The sequence below is a fragment of the Rhopalosiphum padi genome, chromosome 3 (assembly GCF_020882245.1).
Source record: "Rhopalosiphum padi isolate XX-2018 chromosome 3, ASM2088224v1, whole genome shotgun sequence".
NCBI classification, from domain to species: Eukaryota; Metazoa; Arthropoda; class Insecta; order Hemiptera; family Aphididae; genus Rhopalosiphum; species Rhopalosiphum padi.
In genome coordinates this window covers 9,946,680-9,969,056 of record NC_083599.1, presented here as the reverse complement: position 1 = coordinate 9,969,056, position 22,377 = coordinate 9,946,680, and the positions used below count along the sequence as shown (strand labels likewise).

General features: G+C 31.5%; 1 protein-coding gene across 1 annotated transcript in view; it reads left to right on the top strand.

Annotated features, from left to right (window-relative positions):
• The first annotated feature begins 3,586 nt into the window (after positions 1-3,586).
• LOC132926356 (zeta-sarcoglycan) overlaps positions 3,587-22,377 on the top strand; it is a 132,109-nt gene continuing 113,318 nt past the window's right edge. Inside the window, exon 1 of the mRNA XM_060990708.1 lies at positions 3,587-3,734. The gene's annotated coding sequence lies outside the window, so the exon portion shown is untranslated. The remainder of the gene's footprint in view (positions 3,735-22,377) is intronic.

Here is a 22,377-nt window from a genome sequence, read left to right as displayed (position 1 = left end):
TAAATACACGATACCTATTTCTTAAAAGTCAAATGGCATAACAATTTTTTAATATATAAAAATAATTTAATTTTTTTTTTTTTCATATATAATTAAACGGGGTTTTTGTCATCGGGTGGTAAAATTCTCATAAAACAGCCCTGAAAATACTGTATAGTAAATCAGTTGCCACCACGTACCGTAAGTATATTGTATACAGTGCACACGTCGGCGATCACTGCGAGTGAACTGTCGATAAAATACGCGGTCGTTTGCGTGCCGCTGTGAGGGGGGTAGTTAGCAGGACCGGGAGACGAGTACTGTTTAAACTCAGTGGCGGTGGGTAAACCGGGCATGTATAAATATGTACATCGCGGCGGTGTATATAATAATATAACACCGTGTATATATACATAGTACGCGAGGTTGGTGTTTTTATATTATTATACAAGACGTTGATGATGGTGCCCAGGTGTAATAAAGTCACGATAACGGCTACGGCGGCCGCAGTTAAACGGCCGCCGTTAAAAATATACGCTCGTCTGTACACTTAACCGCTGTATAATAGAGTAGGTATGCGGTGCTAGTGTTTTTAATTAAACACACACGTGCGCGCGCGTTCGCCTATTGACGTATTATAATGGTCGCGAAAAGCAGTGTCTTATAACACTGCAACCGTATGTTCGACTGCAACCTGCGGCGGTTTAACGGCCCCCCTAGCCAAATTGTTTACCGCGTGGGCTATATTATACCACGTTTAAAAACGGCAGCTATACATTATATTGAAAAAATATACAGTCACATCGACGATTTGGAGTTGAAAAACTTCACATTATCGAGTGTTTCGAATCGCTAAAATACTAACCGCGATATCGAGAGGGGAAAAATTAAAATCACCTAGGATATTATGTAAACGTGTGGCGTTTGTATAGACATGAATATGTACGTAATTATTATATGTATAGGTGAACCTCGTGGAATTTTTTTTTTTAAATTCGAATTACATTGGACAAAATTGTTGTACCTATTGTATACATGGATTTAAAATCCTTAAACCTATTTTAGAATTCAATTATCAGACAAGTATTTATTCATTACTACACGACATGCAAGTTGTGAAGTGTGTTATTATTTTCCTCCAAAAATTAATTTATTAACATTTTGAGTTGCGAAATTTTTAAATATATTTAACGATGATTTCAAAATCTCTGTTTTCTTATTAAAATGTTTATGGAGATACGACTTTTTATATTTTTTTTAAACACGAGGCACACATTTTACTCTAAATTTTTGAAGAAATGATTTTTTTTAGACAATTTTAATATAACTTAAAAAAAATTCATTCGAACAATTAGTTTCTGAGTTATTAAAATATATACAGTAAAGATAATTAATAGTTTTAAAAATAATAATAAAAAAATATTTAAAAGTTGTTTTACAAGAATACAAAATAGAGTAGTGTACATATTGATGTAATAATATATTGGGCTTAGTATACGTCTTAGCAAGGCCGTAGCCAGAAAAAACATTTTTTGGGGGAGGGGTTTAGAGTATAAATATGTTATATTATACAAGTTTTAAATATAATAGGCATTTAAACATATTCAATCTTATTTCAAGAACAAATTTCGGGGAGGTCTGAACCCTGACCCCCCCCTCTGGCGACGCCCTTGCGTCTTAGAAGTTAAACCATTAAAAATAATATAAACTATTAACAGATATTTTATTTTTATTCTACTGAGTTATTATACTTAATACTTTTTAGCTTTTAAAGTAAAATTGGATCTGTGTCGCGACAATGTACGAGTATGTAACTACCTACTATATAATATGTGCTATATGTTTCATTTTCATGTGTGCCAGAGAGAGAAAACAAGATGTGATCCATATCCACCGACATTCTGTTAATATAATATTTGTATTATTAACAGGTAATGGTTATTTTCCTTTTTATTTTAGCATTGTTTCCTTTTTTTTTTGTTTGATATTGTAGTTTTGTAATTTTGTTTTAAATGGCTGTCAGGGAAAACGTCGCTGGTGAGGAGCTGTTCGTTGTATGCCCGTTACAACACCACTCTATGTATTTTTATGTCTAATAAAAAATTAAACATAAATGAAAAATGTATAATGAGTATTAATTTATTTGTTGATTTAATAATAGTTATTTTTTTAATTATAAGTAGTAAATTGTGTAAGAAGTCATGTCAAGTACTTCTGTATAGTGAATTATAGTAGAACCTCTCTCGTCCGCCGTTGGCTGGTCTGCCACTCCGATTGATTCGAAAGTAGTGGGTATATTCCTTAAAAAATATATATATATATTTAGACTTATCAATTCATAGTGGGTGTATAAAATGATAAAATATAATTATATAATTGAATTTTTTTCTAAGTAGTTTTTACCACATACAGGATTATGCATGCACAATAGATTATATAATTTAATATTTTACACAATGTAAATCTGTATATTTCATCTGTATTTTCTGATAATCCGATATTTTTGACGTTTGTAGTTATACCCCAGTTCCAAAGGTGAGGTATTCAAAGGATTCTAGTATGTAGTTTAAAACCTAATATTAGTATAATATTTCTTAGTAATTTTTTTTTAGATACGCATTTAAAAATTTAAAAAAAGACCAGTTCCACAACTAGCCGAATTGAACTGTGTACTGTATATAATCACTGTATACAGGAACATGCGTTGCTTTTAAAATCAATAAGATCGATAATAGAATGTTTTTTTCTTTAAACCAATCGAGTGACAGTGATTTATAAACGATGCATTGTATTAATATTCGTCGGGTCACCGTTTAAATCGTCTTCTGAGCTCATACGCAGTCCCGACGTCGGTGACTAAACCCACTCGCACACGAGCTATAACGGCGCGGCGTATCAATAAAACGTGGCGCAAGCAATAATCTCGAAATGCGTACAAAAAACTATTCGATCCGTCAAAGGCGATCTCGAGGGGAGAGGGGCTCGGTCTCCCCCCCCCCTCGAAAAACATAAATCGAATTTGCGCTTATATCGGGACGCCGGAAGCTCACGCACACCGCCGTATATCTGCTCTTATATTATTATTGCCATATTCGCTCCGACAACCCGCGGTGCCCTATTTCTCGCGGCTATATCAATATTGCCTATCTGAACACACGTCAATATAATATTATCTAAACCGCGCGTTTACATAATAATAACATAATAATATATAATAGAATATTATGATGATGATGTATCTAAATCGTACTGTAATCGCCCGTCTTCGAACGGACGACTGTCGCCGGCCCGTGGGTGTGCGACAATGTGTGGAGGGAGGGTGGGGGGTATCGGTGTCCGCGTCGGGCGCGCGCGGTGTAGGCGGCGGGAGCGAGTTTCGGGGGGGTGGCGATGGGTGTCCGTGTGTGCGTGCGGCGTGTGTTCGCGGAAAACTCCGACGCCCGCGGTGGGCGTCGTCGACGACGGGAGGCGGTCGCAATCGTCTTTTGGCGTGCGCTGGCGTTTTCGGCGATTCGCCGGCCGGCCGAGCCCGCACGTCGGCGACACGGTCACCACCGCCACCGCACATGACCGTCACGACGCGGCGGCGGCGGCGGCGACGGCGACGACGACGGCGACAGTCGGCGGCGGAAACGGCATCCGGCAACACCATCACTCTCGCGGTCCTCAGGAGCAGTCGTCTCACCGCCGCAGCGATCCTCGGCCGTCAATTCCGCCGCGCACGCCACCGAAAATAGTTATTTATCTGTGCACAGGTACAACAATAATATAATAATAATAATAATAATAATAATAATAATAATAATAGTACGCGACGGCGATACTACTACTATGGCAGTGTACAATATATATATAATATAATATCAATTGAAAAATCGTGTGCTACGCCGAAATAGAGGTAATGATGATACAATAATACATAATATACATATTACGAGACGATACGATATTCCCGTCGGTTTACCGGAAACGCAGTAATTAATTAAAACATGTTCGTTTTTGTGGTCACAGTCAGAGGCACCTCTGTACGCGGGAATCTTTTTTTCTTTTTTTTTTTTTTTTTGGAAATTAACTAGATCAATTAGTAAGTATTTCATGGCGGTGTCTCGAGATGCCTTGCACTTGTATAGGTGACGAGAAAATTGCGCCAACACCGCGGTCGTATCATATATTATATTTGTTATTTTTATTGTTTTATACATATATAGATATTCGTCTGCACACCGCGAAAGTTATTTTGTGGCACGCATATTAAAATACTTGCGTGTTGGTACATAACTCCGACCGCCGCTCGGTCGTATACTTATGTCTCTCGCCGTACACAAACCGTATTATTAAAATATTGTCATATTACTAGTATAACATGCTTTGATATTTTCGTTTACTACAGTGGCGTGTTATTTGTTCTAATATAACGCGCGGTTTCGTACACGGTAGTCAACGACAAAATCAATCATCGGCAGACATTAGATCATAATACTTCCTATATTATGTAGTTAGGCTATAATGTAATAGTAAAATAAAAATAAAATTCCGAACATACGTCAATTCGTATAAAACAACGATCAACTTTGAACGTGAAAATAACTCGCGATAACACTAAATTATTTTATCATATTTACAAGTCCTTTGAAAAAAAAGCTGATTTACAAGACCTTCGTGTTGCTTTTACTAATTATAGTTTATCCGTATCTACGTATTATCTGTGATACTGCGTAGCGGTTATTGGATTTACAATAAATTAATAATTACAGTTTTGAGTGTTTTGACTGCTGACAATGTCTAATTCCAATTAATTTTAAGTTACGAGGATTTTTAATTGTATTTATCTATAATTCCTTCCATAGTGTTAACAAATAACAGATACTCGTTAAAAATTAAACAAAAACCTTTTGTTTTTATCTCTAATAGTGATTTTTCAAAAGATCAAACAAAAATTACAATTATGTTAAAATTATACAATACTTATAACATTAAAAAATAATTATCAGCAGTGGATATAGAAAAAAAAGATGTAATTGCTTTAAACTATTGATATTGTTACATTTTATTCAAAATTTCTTTATCGGTTTGATAATAGAAAAAAGTATATCATTATTTATATACAACAAGACAAATTTTAACACGGATAGGGTTTTAATTCAATTATTACTCCAAATATATTCTAAATAATATAAAGATATAATAATATAATAAATTATAATCAGCCGTTGTTAACTACTATATCTATGATTGATTTTTTTCGACATCATTAAAATAAAATATATAATTTTTTATTAAAATGTTACCTATAGTAATTAGTAATTACTAATAAAAAAAAAAATGTTTTTAAAAGAAATTTCCACTGACTTATATTTTATCAAGTACTGTAGATATCACAAAAAAAGGTGTATTAGATTTTTTTTAATGTTTGTAAAATATTTGTTTTTTTCTAAAGCACTTTCCCAATCGTAGTATGTGAAGTTTATTTTACAATATATTTTACATACAGTAAAAAACACAAATACACCACTTCATAATAATTTTATTAAAATAAATTTTAATTAATTTTGGTAAACATAATACAGTTTATGCGTTATACAAAGGGCACAGGGTCGTATTTTACCTTTACAAAAAAAAAAAAAATAAATAAATAGATCAAAATCAAGTGGAATGCTGTCAATATTTGTATTCAAACGCTGCAATTTAAATTAAATATTAATTATTTTCAATAAGAGCAACACATTGTCCTCAATTAAATATTTAGACAAAAGTAGCTAGTCATGTAGTGGCATACAAACAATGAGAAGAATCACATTATTCAAATTTTGAAATAATTGATAGAATTCCAATAGTAAGGAGGACTTATGTTTATTTCAAATTGCTAAAATAATAAAACACAAGGGCAATTTTATTAATTTTATATTTTTAGGTTCATATTAAAAAAATAATTTTATTAATTTTTAAATACAAGGTAGTTTAAAGAGATTAGCTATTCAATAGAAAAAAATAAATGATTCACAATTTTAAGTTATTACGTTAGCTCCCTCTCCTATAATATTAGCCGATTTTCGTATAATACAACTAATATTGATTCTAGTATCAATATATTTATACAATCACATTGGATGTATAAACATTACTATAAATTGTGATTTGTTTGTATAAAAGAATAAACAACGTCATAATCACTTAACCTATTCAATAAAAATGACGTTGTTATGTATCGAACCAACATATAAATTAAGAAAAATAATCGTTTTTCTATTTGCTCAGTATTAGTGTTTCATTTAATTTTAATCAATTATTAAGCCGTCGCTGATTACTTAGATTTTATGTTTTTAGAAGGTTGTAATATTATTTTGAATATCGAATGGAATATCAGAATTTACATCACTAGACTTCATTCTCATATGTTCAATAATATAAATATAAGTAGGTATTACAATATAATTAGTAATTAAAAAAAAAAATAAAAATAAATTACCAAAATTATAGTTTAACATTATTTTACATTCTTCATTAACTACCTAAATTATTGTACACCAATAAAGTCTATAAAATTAAATGCACCGTAATATTTTGATATTTTCTTAATATAACGTAACCTAATATTGAGTAAATCGTTATGACTGAAAATAAAGATAAATGATACGTAGAGTACTCGTATCTCTATGCATTCAATAATATTATGATGTGTAAGATATTTGATTTTAAATAAGTAGGTTTTAAATGAAAGTGGTTAATATTTCTTTGAAGGTTTTGTCATAATAAAGAAAAATCGGTGGTAGTTTTAAGTCAAATTACAATAAATTAAACAGAATGGTTTCATGAAAATCGGATGTGCCGTATATTCAATGTTTTTAAATCTAAAGAATGGTCACATACAATTTTCATAGTATAATATAATATTACAATATTGTTGGTAGTATTGTGATAATTCATTGCAACCAATATAAAATAAACGATATACTATATTATACGACGTTTAAAGTAAATATATACATGTTTCAAAGTTATGATTTATAATTGAAAATTATGCTCATTGCTCGTTCGATTTGCGTGCATGACTGCTAGTTGTAAAATTTTGAATTTACGTAATGGAAAATAGGATGTCCGAAATAAACCAAAACTTGTGCTTAACATGCTTATGATGATGATGATATTATATTATTATGTTTATATATTATTATAGGACATTTCGAATATGAACTATATAATTACATTACCAGTGTCATCATAGTGCTATAACATTATTATATACCTATTCGAATATTACTCAATACTATAATAGATGGTGTTGCGTAGTCACTAGTCAGAGAAGCGAATAAAAACGACGTCCAAAATTACCAGCGCAGACCCAGCCGGGTCCAAGGTATATCAAATTTCTCCTCTTTTTCCACAGACGACAAGTATAATATATATATATATATTATATAAGCCGATTAAAGACGTCGTCGATGGCAAACAAGGTCTTCATCGTCGTCGTCGGATCGTTTTCCGTCTTACCCCTAAACGAGCGCGTGATAGTGGAGCACAACCCAAAGAGTTGTGTACCTGCTGCCCTCACCCACTACCATCACCCCTTTATCCTATATCTGTTCACCGATATACCTCTCCCATCCACCGATTTTCCTTCGTGGAGCATTTAACACAACACACACACACACACACACACACATATATATTATAAATCCCTCGATTCTCTAGTCGGCGATGGGGTCCCTGCGAGGAATCAAGAAGCGCATTTATTATTCATTCGTTTATCGTCGTCGTCTTGGTTCTTGTTGTTGTTTCCATCTAATCCCGTCTACTTAGCTGTGCAGGGAAAGCAATGACGGCGGGGAGTTGTAAGAAGACGAGTATTCCGGTTGATGATGCGATGACGTGTACTATATATGTGTATATATATATATAGATAATCTTACTCTCTGTGTGAAAATATGTATAGCGGTAGTGAGGAATTCTTCTTTAAGTAGGTAGTTCACAACGCAGCGTACAACAATGGAACGCGGAACGTATCGTATAATATTATAATCGCAAGATGTATGTAATTCATACATTTCAAATTATGAACGATTTCTAAATCATTTTAAACACATAAATGTGATTTTTCAAAATTAAAATGCATTTTATTATTATCAAAAAATTATAAAACTTAATGTACAGCTAGTATACTATGATATTACAATAGTCAGTAATTACTATTATATATAAATATTATTTACATTTAATTTACAATCATTATAACAAAATGTAAACCTATAACTGTAAATTTAAAAGCCGGTCCAGTGGTATGTATAAAATAAGTTAAAGCTAAATATTATAAGAATATGCTCATGCTTTAGGGGGAGGGAGGGGGTGATTTTAAAAACGATCTTTTTTTCTTACGGCTTGTGATTTTGAAAATATTTATTATATTAAATATAAATGTTTTAATTATCAATCTCAATATCTGATAAAAAAAGTGAATTTTGTTGTTATTTGGGGGTGGTGGGGTCGAAAATAAAAAAATTCAAAATAATTTTTAAATAATTTGAAAAAATATATATATATATATATAAAAAAAAAATAATATTATAGAAGAACGGAAATTTTTAAGCAAAACCAGTTTTTAACATATTCAACTTTATTATTATTGTTGTAATTCAAAAACGATACTTCAGATTTTCAACACAATAAGTGTTTATATTATTTCATTCTCTATATTATACAGTTTCTAAAATATATTAACCAATAAATTTATAATTTAATATGATCATTTTTCCTATTTAGCACGCCCTTGCTAAACATGCTATGCAGAACACGAAGTATATTTATACAAGTCCGGTGAATTTTAAAAAGCTGTTGATGACACCGAATCACACGCACAGGAATAAAATTGAAAAAAAAATTATCGCGCGTATAGCCTTGTTTTTAAAGTACGTGGCGTGTATTGATAGTAATAAAATTATAATGTGTATATTTTAGTCATCTACATTATTATGTGTGTGTGTGTGTGTGTGTGTGTGTACAGACGTCACATGGTATTTGTTATGATGTAATAATATAAAATATATTTTCTCGCGGTGTTTCTGTTTAAAAAAAATAAAATAAAAACACAACCAAACGCATAGCTGAATTTATTAAATTCCGTGTTGGACGCGAATTAACAGTGTATATAATATATGCGCATACCTATGTAATGGGTATGTATATTATAAACCATAGAATAGCGGCTGGGATAGCTGCAGTAGGCAGTAGCTGAATAATAATAATAATAATATAATAATACAGTAAATATTCGGGATTACACAGTTCGAATATTGTCGTCGTCGTCGTCATTGTTGCAATCGTATACAACTCGATGTAGCGGCATTTATACATAATATATAAAACAAAACGGTAAATGGATATTATTTTTATCGCGCGCTATGGCGGGCGAAGAGACGAGAGATTTTTGAGGGTTGTTTGCGAAAAGGGTTGCAATTTCTAATTTCGCCGTACAAGTTTCAATTATAACTGCAGAATAAAACCCACGAAACAATGCATGACAGTTGTAATACAGTCCTCAATCAACATGTGATAAACGTACAAAACGAAAAAGTATACGTGATATATAGTATTTAGTATGCTAAAACAGTCAAGTTTGAAGTATTATCAAATTATATTAATCTCCTTATTTTTTATTCAACAAAATACTTTTGGAAATACGTTTTAATTTTTTTTTTAATTTTCAACAAATATTTTTATTTTTGTAAAAAATTGTTTTTTATTTTATGTGAACTTGAAAGCAAATTAGAGCATTCTAATTTTGTAATTTAACCTGTAAAACCAGCTTCAAGCCATATCCTTATTATAACATATTGTAAATATATTTAAATTTAATATTTATATTATAATATCGTTGCCGTCGTGTAAGTGATTTTTTCACAATATATTATATTAACGGAGAATTGGAACAATACTGCGTTTTATAATATTCTATTTTTTTCGTATAATATATATACATACCTACATATGTTCGGTTTTTCTAAAACGAAATTTTATTTAATTAATTAAATGTCGTATCGGCATAGTACTGTGATGTTAAATTTCACATTTACTGTTGTGTAGTAAACTAGTGAAAAAAAAATGTAATTAAAAAAAAAAAAATGCAGTTATAAAACGAGGCCTTTTTAATCGATTATCCCTGTGTTGTATACATTTAGTTTTCGACCATCGGTCTCATGGTGCACCATTCCCACCGTTGACGTGTGCAACTGCAGTGTGCGGGAAATATTAAAGTAGCTGTGCCGTAAAAAAAAAAAAAAATCATCGACGACAGTCCGACACTTCCTCGGGAAATATTAAATTGGTCGGAACATGCCTCGCTGTACAATACGCTACAATCACCGTCCATATTATGCTATAAGACTATCCTGCATCGTAATAATAATTCTGCTGCGACTCTTATAAATGCATTTCGCGTATAGACGACAGACATACAAATAGATACTGTTGCATTACGCACAATAAGGCGTTCGACTATGTATTATTATATATGTAATAATAAAAAAACTCAACATTATATTTTTGTTCGTCCTGTCCCCCGGACAGGGAAAGGAGCAGGAAGCGAGACGAAGACGTGATTTATTTTGAATCGTATTCCGTTTGAGATTTCGAATTTACGCGTTGAAAAAATAAAACGACAACACGTTGAGCACTTACGATCTGTACAGTATGTAATATTATGATTTCACTGGTTGTCGATAACAACTTGAGTTATGTAATTTATTATGACATAAATTGATATACAGTCAAGTCGTGATAACTCGCAGTTGAAGGGAGATACAAATTCGCTTTGAGATATCTAACTCGAATTTATATTAATTTGTATATAATTTATATTTCTAGGGGAATAAAAAGAGTTCGAGTTGTCAAATTTTTCGAGTTATCGTGACTCGGCTGTATATTATATATATTATATATTTATTCTGTTTTTAGTGTGTTAGTGTGTACCTGCCTAGTGCGTATTTATGTCAAGTGATTCATTGTTATTTTTTTATACGACTCAACTATAATTTAACAAATAAGTTATTTCGCAGTTTATTCTGAACTTAATAATACTTTTTTTAAAATCTAAAGTTGTATAAGTAATAGTTATAAGCTATAAGTTTATAACTATAAGCTGTTATAGCTGTTATATTAGCTGTTGTATAAGCTGTTTAATAATAAAAAAATATAAGGAAAAATTATTTTAAGTTAGTATTTTGTGGTTTGTGTAAAATTTGCTTAATAACAGACCCTATTGGTCCAATTAATCGGTACTTATAAACATCATAACTGTCAGATAACTGTCAGTTACTGTGGTCATAGTATGAAATATTAGAGTAGAATATATTTTTAGATTTCGGAAATTAAAATAATGGTAGTTATAAGGAAAACAAAACTATTAATAAAGGCTAAATTTTGTTGGGTTGTAGAATATATTAAATTATGTGATCAAATTTTTACATCGTTTGGCACATTGATGAATAACACCAACGCATTGGCGTTTAAATTAATTAATTTGAAATTATAGATTTATTTTTAATTTTATTTCACTTAATTTTATAATTAATAATGAAATACAATTAACTATTCTGGAGTACGTAGAAATAGTATCGATTGAAAATTTAAAATAATTGCAAAAAATACCAACGAGTAGTGTATTTATTTTATTGAATTTTACTATAGCTACCAATGTTTATAAAAAGTGTGAAAACTGCTACATTTCACAAATTGCTGTATTTTTGAAACTATACATTTATTATTCCTGTTCATTTAGGACTAAACCAATTTTAAAATTGTTTTAATTTTTAATATTATTAATTATTATAGTTACTAAATAAAATAGGTATTTCAAATTTTGAACAACATTGAAGCGCTTTTATGATATTTTTGTTTTTATAAATCATAGCAAGAGCACCTTCTATGGTCCATTGACCATACATTTTTTGAAAATATTCGCAATACATTTGGAATTAGGATTACTGACTTAACTGATTTCTTTTAATTAAAAATTCTTTATAGATATTATGCTTATAACGAGTGTCTTGCTTATAGCTCAACAGCTATGCATACATTTATAGTAATCCTAAATTAGGACGATAGTGTGTGTAGCGTTCTATTTTCACCATGCTTAACTTAAAGAATAAAGTACATCATAATAAATACAGAAAATAATAATAAATAAATATAATTCGGGGCCACGCGATGTTCATCTCCGCCAAAGCAGTTGGCGTTGAACGACGATCTGCTTGTGAAACTCTTGGAGATCGTGTTGGCGGGGGCGAAACGGAGGGGAGGGTGGACGCGTATCGCAAAATAATATTTAATTACAACCGAAAACTTGTTCGTGAGTGTGTCTGCAGATTGTTTTATACATTATTTTATGTATATATATATATATATATATATGCTATAATATCGCGTCATTGTTTTACCGCCATCGCTCGTCAACGGTCGACTTATATAATATGTATATATATATGTAATGCACATGTATATATAAACGAGGAACGGACGTCGCGCGCGAAGCAATTTTGGCGTATCGTCACGGTCCCGAGGCGGGTCGGCGGGTACAACAAACGTTTTTACAGCATCTGCAATCGGGTCGAGAAAACTTTTCCGTCGGTCTTCTCGTTACGGAAAAAAACGTCTAAAATATTATTCAGACAAACCGTCTTCGCACGACTTCTGTTGTTCCTGCCGTAACCTCTACGAAAGACTCGTCTTTTGAGCTACTATTGTGTACATCGTCGTCGCGAGTGGTAAATACCTACTCCGCGGTTATACTGTATAATATTTGCGGTACGCTAAAAAGGCACGCGGCGACCGTAACGTTAAATGTTTATGTGTACGATGTGGTCGGATAACTTTTTCTGCAGTGTTTTGATGTTCTTAAAATTCATCATCGTATAATCAGAATTTCAATACAATTTCTGAACGACTGAATATTTTTAAAGGTTTAACTTCTCTTTCAATAACGGTTTTCTTGCAACTACGAAAAAGTGTGTTGTATGTGTTTACAACCATATCGTATCTATTTCCATTATTTACAGAGTTCAATCCAAAACTAAAAAACGCTAAATTTAATACGGTAATTTATAATTTACCTAATAGTGGTTTAAATAGAAGTTTTTGGTTAATAGTTATAGTACCATTAGGTTCTATTAACACAATACAATTAATTGCTGATAAACAAATATTAAACTAAATGTTTTATATTCATTAATTTTGTCTATAATTATCATACAATAGTACTTAATTAATCGTTATTGTGAATTGATTATCAACAAAATAATTGATTCTATGGAGAATAATACCATAATAAATATTTAGGTTTTAAATTTTTAAAAAACGGACGTATCTTTTTTGTTTAACTACATTTTGATAATCAGAATACTTATTATATAATTAGATTAGGAATAAAAAAGTTCTACTCGAAAAAAATAAAATAATAACAACCAATAGAACATTTGTAGAACCTTTTGATTATTCACTGACATTTTAACGTTAAATTTTGTTATACATTAAGATAGGTAGCGCGAAACACGGTGAGTTTTGATTTGATAATAATTAAAAATCATTAATCACAAAAGAGGATATTACAGTTTGTAGTTTATGATTGCTCTTCTGAACAATTCGATATTATGAGATAGCAACCTTTTGTTCCGAGCCAAGGAATATACTATAAACTGCAACAGTGGTAGCGTTGATATTATTGATGATTGTGGACAATATAATACTGTGTGTCTAACATTTAAGATAATATAATTATTTTAACTGAATACTCTTGAATTTTCACTAGGATTTTTCTATTGAATACATATTATATGATATGTAATCGCACATAAATTTTAGAAAAAATTTAATTTTTAACCTTTTTTTTTGTCTATCCGTGTGAAGTAAAATAAAATATTATTAAATAATGAGTTCGACATCTTTAGACTGTATTTGGATTGCCATATTTCTTCTAACCAACGATGATGTATAAAGTTTTTAAATACTTTCAAAATTGCAAATTTTTAACTTTCAAGTCTAAATTTCTAGGGAAAAATAGGGCAATCCAAATCAAGACAAAAAAACGGGGGAGATAATATAGTGTTCAAGAAAATTATACACTCATCCAATGGAAAAATCAAAAAGGTTGAATACAAATCCGAGATCGTTAAGCTATGAAATATAGTTTGTCAGGTTAAGTCTTAACAACTGAACCACATTGTTTAATAATTCGGTGTTAGAGTCGGACGCAATATGGTCACGGTGGTTAGGTTTGACCGAGGGGAAAAGTACTACAGTACGGCTAATATAATATTATATCGGGTTCCCGATCGGACATACCGACCTCTGTATTATACCGGACGTAGCGACGGATCGCGAGTTTTAACGGCGGTGGCACCGGCGGCAACAGACGTCGTATCCGTTACAAAAAACTCGGAGAGAGGACGACATGACTACGGGAGAACAACACAAATAGTGGTGGTGGACGAGGGGCATTATTTAAAGGGAAAAAAAAGAATTCTGACGATTTGTAACTGGCGCGTCGATTGCCGCATTCGACTATACACACGAACGCATATAGCGAGTATATACGTAATAATATGTGCGAGTGTGCGTCGCTCAAAAAGGTGTGTACATTATTGTAAATGATCGGTTGTTGTTAAAAAATAAAAATCCCATAACATTATTTTTACACAGAGGGTGAGTTTTTCGTCGTATGGGCGACCTGCCGGCGATATATACATATATTATAATATTATATATGAGGCACTCGTGGGTATAAAAAAGTCTATGGCTAGGCAAATTATTACTTTACATTTTAACTCGATAGGACGATAGGTTAAGTTAATGTAGAACGATTTTAGTACTTTAAAGTTATTTTTTTTTTTTTAACTAAGTGCTAAAAATGAAATAGAAAGCAACTTTGTTAAAAATATAAATCAGTAATACTTTTTTTTTCAACTGAAAATAAATGTATACAATACATTCAGAGAATGAGTACATTTGATAGAAGCATATAAAAAAATCATATATATTTAATAAAAATGACACTAGGTATTATAATAGTAATTGCAACCAAAAATAACTGTAAATATCGAATGAATAATGAGTTTTTATTACATGTTATAACATATATTAATAATGTTTTAACCTAATTTTTGATTGGTTAATTTTATTTAAGGTTTAGAGCACTATCGTATATTTAAACGTTGAACTGAGTTATCTGGTACTTAGTTTAATTGTTGATATTATATTTGATAATAGCGTGTTTGGGTGAGTGTAATTTTATATAGGAATATTTTATGTTTAATTTAGAAATTAAGTTTTATTTATTTACGTTATTATGATTCCTCTATAATTTAGAAATTCAGCACTTAATACTTCGATAGACTATAATGTATAATATTATATTTTAATTAACATTTTAGTATATCATACCCTATAAACAATATTTACGAAATTTGTTTTGGTTTTAATAAAAATATAATTTGTAAAGCTTTGTATTAACGTTAAATTTTTATTAGATAAATATGATTTACGTATTTTTTTTTTCAAATAAATATACCAAGATTCTAAGAATGTATATAATATTATGCATTTTGATTCAATTATGAAAAATCTGTTCTTTTCTCTTTTCAATTCGGTATGAGCCACTAAATCGGGGACATAACTTACAAAATCGTGAATGTATTAAACAAATTTAAAAAAATGCTGATACAACATGCCAATATATGCATAAACAAATAAGAAACTAGTTTGTATATCGATTTATAAGATACACGAAATTGTTCCTCATGCTGGCTCAAACGATAACACGCATAACGTTTAAGGATGAAACGGGGCGATCAAGCGTGTTGGATCACGGCGTGTCGATTGAATGATAGTAAATTATTCGAAAGTCGGTACAGCGCCAGTTGCATTATTGTTGCAGTCTCGATGCACTTTGATTTCGTCGGCCATAAACGAACAAACGAAAACTAAAAAAACAAAACTGAACATGATCGCGAGTGCGGCAAAACGAGTTCGGCTCACTGTACGTACACAATACGCGTGTATAGTACCTGTACACGTGCATTTCGTGTGGTACGCACGAGGGTATATATAGACAGTGTATATAATGTGGGCGATCGACCGGGGCGAGACGGACGACTAACAAAATCGGCGCGGAGGGGGAGGACGCGCGCGCGATATCGGTTAATTGCTCGTGAAATTCGATTAAACCACCGGTGTTCGTAGACGGCCCTTCGCGCGTGGAGTAGTGTAGGAGGAAAGTCAATTTAAAGGGATCGACCGGAGACGGCGAGTAGACGACGGCGATGGCGGTGTGTATTATGTATTATCGCGCGAAGGCGAACGGACGGCGAGTGTTTCGAGGGCGAGCGGTGTGGTGTGGTGTGGTGTGGCATTAAACGTATATTAGCGAAACGGTCGGAGGGGTGAGGGGGAAGGGGCACACGGGGAGAGAGAGAGTGTCGGAATTGCCCACGAGATTTGCCGGACAACAAAACGCGTGCGTATATGCGAGAACGCGCGAGATAGGTAGAGGTGTTGAGAAGAGAGTGGTTGCGAGTAATCTCTGTCGCGTAACGCCACTGCTGCACGCGTTTCCTCGCGGTTCGCTGCACGATACGATGCAAAAAAAATTAACTCGAGTCGGTTGAGTCAAATATGCGTTAACAACGTTGAATTATAAGTTAATAATATTATAATAAACGATCCGATTCATTTTTCATATTAAATGGATAAAACCGAAGTTGTTGCAATGGATACTTTCATTAGTTTAATAATTAAGTGAATTAGAGTATTAACTAACTAATAGTAGTCGATAAATTAACTAAAATTTATTTTTTTGATTTAGCTTTACCTTTCCAACTGTTCAACACTTCACATTTGTGCGTAATGTGTACATAATATATTACAACAGTTATTTGCAAATATTTTATGAAACATACTATAGACTGAGTATAGACAATGTATTGAGTGTAGTAATAATTATTTTTTGGCAAAATAAGCTATTAATATGAGTTAAAAAGCCGAGTTTAAAAATTCATATCATTGTAATACAACAACATTATTACGACGAGCAAAAAAGTGTGACACTTTTTCCAGGAAGTCTGTTAGGGTTGTTGTGTGTGACACGAGTAAATGAAGTTCTAGAAAAGTACATTTTAATTTTTCGATTGTTTAGTTTTTTAATAACAGGTTGTCGTTCGTTTATTTTATTGTTAACTATTTTTTTGTTTTTGAGTAGTTACAATAGTTGAGCAATATTATTGGTTGTTTTGGATAAAATAAATAATAGAGTGATCTTATCGATTCACGAGAACTTAATTAAAACTGATTGGCTGATGGTCATTCATTTTTAATTTTTAATTGATACGTTTTAACAATGGGAAGAAAAGGTTATGTAAACGATGGACATCGATGACCTTATGTATAAATAACTTTTAACTTTTTCAGCGTTGCTCGCAGGGTGGCTTTTTTGTGTGAATTATAAAATACGTTAGCGCGCGAAGTGAAATTTTGTAACGGAGAAAAAAAACTTTTCCCGTTTTGATAAATGTACAGACATGTGCATATATCAAATTATATTTTGGCTTTTTCTGGATAATATTGTGTGTTTAATTTTAAGGTCGTACACAGAGATGGCCGGGGTGGTCATTGGGAGTTTGAATCGGAAAATTGTACGTTATTTTTATCGTTATATTTGTTTTTGTTTAGTTGATTGTATTAACTATTTATATTTTATTAAAACAATATAATGTAAATATATTTTTTTTAATTTAAATTGTTTTGTTGATTTTTGTGTGGGAATTTAAAATGTAATTTTTATTGAAAGCGGCGTGAGAGTAATCAAACCTGTTATCGGTACCATAATAATAATCATTATACACTTATGTACAGTTCATATATCATGAACAACAAGTTGGGTTTCATACTTTTACATACTTTACTCGAGTCCGCCCTCCCCCCCTCAAGAAAAATACTTAACTCCAAAACTCTACTAAACATCACGACCGTCTGTGCTCAGTTTAAACGAATGGGCACACCGTTAGTTCGATTTCGGATGTTCTTAGTACGCGGACGAATATATTTTTTTAAAAAGACGTATTATATTAGATCTCGGGGATTTCGGTCGACAGCGCATATCGACGCCTGCGATAGTTATAATATGTTTGACAAACAAAACCGTATATGCTGTGCTCGTATGCGAGCCGATCACGACACGTCGCGTGTCCTAAACGTGTATACGTACACCGCTAATAACACGCTGATATCGTAATACGAGTAGAGGCGGTACACACCTGCATCGTCCCACTAATACTACACGTATTCCCGCCAACCCGTAAGCTCATAATACATATATGACGCGGAGTGGTAATCGCGCGAGTATTCCATATATACACACACGAGTAAATATATATACAGTCATCGCGGTGTATTGTACTCGTGTATGTGTGTGTGTATATATATACCTATACGTATTGTCATGTGTATAGTCGTTGCACGTATCATATATCTTATATTATCTACTATTGTACGTGTGTACGAGTGTAGCCGTGGTATGTGGTATATAATATATATATATATATATATTATGTATAACCTAACCGTCAGCAGTGATAACAATGATCATCGCTGTATAACGTTTGTGTGCGTGTGTGTATACCGCAGTACACCACTATAGTAGTCGACTCTCACCACTCGTAGCTGCACCGGTCGAATTATTCGAAACATCCGCAGACCGGCGTCAAATATAACATTTGTAAGTGTACTATGCGTAGCATTCAGCGGTAATACTGATTAAAATGACGCGCGTGTCTCTGTATTAGATTGATGTAGTTATTATATTTTTCGGTACTCGACGATGGAAATTTTTATTGCAGTATGTGCGTGTAAATATATTGATTACAATTTGATTTATTTACCAATGTGGGACTAAAAAAAAGTAATAAAAAAATTCAACGAAAATGTTTCACAATTTTTTTTTCATCATTGTAACGATTGTGTATGCTTTTATAATACAATCGTAAACATAATATATATGATTCAAACACACACACACATACATCGATGGATACAATATACACGCATGAAATTACGAAAAATATGATATTATTGATTATAAATAGCCAATAGGACTGATGATTTGTTTGGAAATTCAACATCTAAATAGCTATAATTGTACAATTAATTATAAAACCGGGAACAAAGAATTCAGTTTTGAGACTTTGATTTCGCATTTTTTTGAATTTTTAAATCTTTTTAAATCGTTTTCACTTTTCCATTTATTTTTTCAAAATACTTTAAAAATTCCCGTCAATTCAATCAAGAATTATTTTTCTATCTTATCACGTAAAACAATTGTTCTACATAAAAATAAATAATAATATTATATTCCTACATTATTTTAAGACTTTAAGTTGATATGAACATGTAAGTTTTTGCTTAAATCACTAAAGCTATAAAACGTATAGTATAAAGAATATTATGTGTTCAGTTTCTGATTTACCAATTCATGGGTTCGGTACAATTTACAATTTTGGGCCCCAAATTGCTCATTTCAATTTTTTTCATCACCAAAATATATTTTTAAATTAATGTTATAATGTAATTATCTGTTTATACATGAGTATTTGGATCATAAAATAATATTTTATTGTCAAAAAAATGATTATTTAGTATTCAAGAACACTATACTTTAAATGTACCTAATTAATGCTTAATATTTATTCAAGTTAATAAATTAGTAAAGTATGTAAACAAATTTAAAAGTCAACATTTTTTTTTAAAATAAAAATTAGTATTTTGATTATTATTTTTTACACTTATATATCAAACTAAATGTTTAGTGTTTTAATTAAAATTTAATTTCAGCTTTAAGGCCACCGTTTTCGAGAAAAAACCATTATACTTAATAGCCCACCAAAATATCCAAATAAAATCCATATCTATTTTGTTTTCCCAAAGTATAATAAAAAGGTATACAATTAATTTGATATGCCTGAAGTTCGTGGACCCCTCTTTTGAGTGGGTCCATTGCAGTTATTGTCCCATTTGTTCTTCCATAAAATATGGCACTGTATGTGATGTACTTTAACGAAACATAATTTTTTGAAAAAATAAAAACTGAAAGTTGTACAATCACTATAAGTAATCCAAGGAATATTAAAAAAAAAACCGAAGAAACGAAAAAACTTACAATTAACCGAGTTAAGTAATCGCGCTGACGTTATTCTTCACATGAATTCACTTTAAGTTTTTTAAGATGAACTTATTATTTTTGACTATAAATGTATAGCTTGACGTTCTCAATGTCCACTCAACTACTGCAGTTGATTTTTTCATTAAATTTCCCGCCGTTACAGTATTACGCATACATAACAATATAATATACACTATAGACTATACCTATTAGGTATTATACTATAATAGTTTAAATGCGCAGACTACGTGAGTAGGTATAAATGTGTTAGTATAATGTAATATGTATGTATTATTATATTACTTAAACAGTGGTGTGCTCCGCAATGTGTCGCTAGCGTATGTATAACGTACGTTATACGTATAACGTGTCATAATATGATAATGTGCGTAATTAAGTTTCAACAGACGGTAAAGTGCGCGCGCGCGTGTGTGTGTGTGCGAGAGAGAGAGAGTGAGAGAACGTGTAATTGAAAGTCGGCGGCGGCTGGTGAATTAGGGTTAACACCGCGTATAATACACGTGTATAATCCGGCGCAGGCCCGCAATCAAGTATCATATATAGTAGTGGCGTATTATATTGTATTATAATACTATACATATTATTCATATGTGTACAGAACGAGTTTTCGCCCGATGTACAACCGCATAGTTTTACTGTTAATCCGTTGCACGATTTATATTTTTTTAGATCATTTTATAGGTATATCAAACTCTATATCACTTGCACATGTAGCACTAAACGGGTTGCCAAGTTCATAACAACTCTAGTCAATTAAGTTGTAAGTCAACGTCGAGACCGTTAAACTATTAGTTAGGTGATAGTTAACGAACAATTTTTTTTTTTCAATCCTACGAGTTACACGTTAAGACGGAGAATTAATATTAACTTAACACAGTAAATTTTTTTTTTTTAATTATTACTTGGTTCACACGTTTAATTGCGATTGTGCGACTTTAAAATATATTGTTAAAAAATATAAATCCTACTGATTAAGTTTTATTTTTATGTGAGTTATTGTACACTACAGCTGTAAGTTTTTTAGAGTCTCAGAGATTACAGAAAACACAAAACTTTAGACATTTGAATACAGGTTTGTGGCAACTAAATGTTAAAATTCAGAAATTACATTTTGTTTGTATTTAACTTGTATTTATATACAATGATCAGACAAAGAATAAAAAAGTTAAATAAATAAATTAGTTTAAATTACACTTATAACACACCTATGTATTTGTTATGGCATTGTACAAACATGATATTAACTTAATACATCATTTTTTTTTAAATTAACTGGAAAAAGGCTAACTTAATCGTAATATTGGATTCTTTAAACAACTATATATGGTAATTAAAAATTAACTAATTAGTTATGTTCAAAAGTAAAAAAAAAAAACTTTTTAATTAGTTAATTCTCGTCATCTTCGTGCGCCAGTAGTATTGAAAACAATTTGTTTACACTTATATTTATAGTGATGAACATTCTCCTACACTTAAAAACAACCTTTCATGGTAGATGGATTAGAATAATTAGATGGTAGGTATTTTAAGGGCTTTATTTTCTTGAGTTACATACTCGTATTTTTTAGGATCCCATGGTTTTAATCGGATAATTATTGAATATATTTTATATATTCTTAAGCAGTGAAAATATATATTTTACTTATGAAGACATATTTATGGTCGATACGATATTTATACATATTAATTTGCATACATATATAATATAAGTGATTACATTATATTATCGAATTATTGAATTACTGTGATGGAAAAATAGAGCGAGTAAGAGAGAAAGAAGAAATAAAAGAAATACTAACGTCGTGGAGTTGCACTTTTAGTGAAAGTGGTTTGTCGTGAGGAGGTTACCACTGCCGCGTTATCTACTGTATACAATAAAATAGTGTAATAGAACTCGCCTAACCTAACCTAAGGGGAGTTGCAAACCTCTAGTGGTTCTATAACATTTCATAGTGGTCGTCGCTAATTCAAAATAATGGAAAGGATTAAGAAAATGGTGCGGTAGTCAAACGCGTTAGGGTATTATTATTGTTATTAGCGTGGCGCTAAGGGACCGGTCCACGGAAATAATAAAAAAAAAAGGATCAAAAATGTTTTCACAAAAATAATACCTATCTGACCACGTGAGATTAGTCGAACAAATACGTACTATATATTTATTAAATAACTACCACCGTAATGACGTC